Here is a 1,414-nt window from a genome sequence, read left to right on the forward strand (position 1 = left end):
ATAGACCTGTAGACCAAATAAACTCTTTTCTCCTAAAAAAAAAAAAAAGAAAATATAAGAATTGCATTCACTCATCAAAGATTGGTTTTGAGGCAAATGCATTTGTTGTAAGAAAGCCAGTGTCTGGTGTGTTGAAAGCGTTCCCTAGAAGCATAGTTCACTCAGACCTAAGCTCTGGAAAGAACAAAGAAGTGGATTTACAGAACCATTTAAGGGCTAAGGCAGACACCTTGGCCAGAAGTCTGAGAGCCTGTCAGTCACAGAGGCTGAAGTTTAGCCTTCAAAGACAGTACCTGCCAGCAAAGAACCCACAGGATGAAAGCAGTGTCTGGCCAGTGTGAACAGAATTCCCCAACTCCCAGAGACTTTTAAGAGCACACCTTAAATGATGTCTTATTCATTTACTTAATTTGGTTTTTGAGGCACGTTCTAGTTGTATAGCCCAAGTTAGACTGGAACCAGAGATCCTCCTGCCTTGGATGGATGCTGAGTGGTTAGATGACAGCATGTCCTCCCATGCATAGCTTAAAGTGACTTCTCTTCATCTTCAGCCTTGTTCTAGCGCTTAGGATAGTATTTAAGGAAGAAAACAGTTCCTGCTCATCCTACATCATTCCAGGGTACTTTTACCTTTCCACTTAAAAATTCTCTCCTCCTGGACAGGAGAGATGGCTCACACGATAAGATCACTGGCTGCTCTTCCAGGGGACCTGGTTTCAATTCCCAGCACTCACATGGTGGCTTATAACCATCCATAGCTCTAGTTCCAGGGGATCCAACACCCTCTTCTGATCTCCATGGGCACCAGAGTACACAGACACACATGCAAGCAAAACATCCACACAATGGAAATAAATATAAAAAAGTAAAAAATGTCTCTCTTTTTACAACACTTCCATTCGTTTCCAGGTGTTCCGTTGTTTCATCTTGCAGAGCATGTTCAAGGCGCCAGTGAAATTTGGGACCAAAAAAGGATGGGTTACTGGATGGTGGGATCTGAAATTAGAATCAAAATGCAGATTCAGAGCTCAACAGAACACTGAACTTCTTCATAGGAAACACTCCCTCTGGATTCGAGGCGTTGCTGATGGGACTGTAGGGTTTGAGACCTTTTGAGACTACCATGATAACATGGATTCTAAAGAATAGTGGGCCAATGAGAAAAGTCTGTTCCCTTCCCTTAGAAAGTGGGAGCTAGGCCTTAGTATTAGCTACTTGTCTTGTTGCTGCAACATAGTAACAAGAGAAAAGCAACTAGAAGAAATGTTTACTATAGGTTATGGTTAAATGGGGTAAGGTATAGCAGGCTAGGGAAGGCATGGCAGCAAGAATGTGAAGCAGTTGGTCACATGACTCACAGGAAGAGTGGGGGAGGGAGGAAGGGGAAGAGAGAGAGAGAGAGGGAGAGAGAGAG

The sequence above is a fragment of the Mus pahari genome, chromosome 2 (genome assembly GCF_900095145.1).
Source record: "Mus pahari chromosome 2, PAHARI_EIJ_v1.1, whole genome shotgun sequence".
NCBI classification, from domain to species: domain Eukaryota; kingdom Metazoa; phylum Chordata; class Mammalia; order Rodentia; family Muridae; genus Mus; species Mus pahari.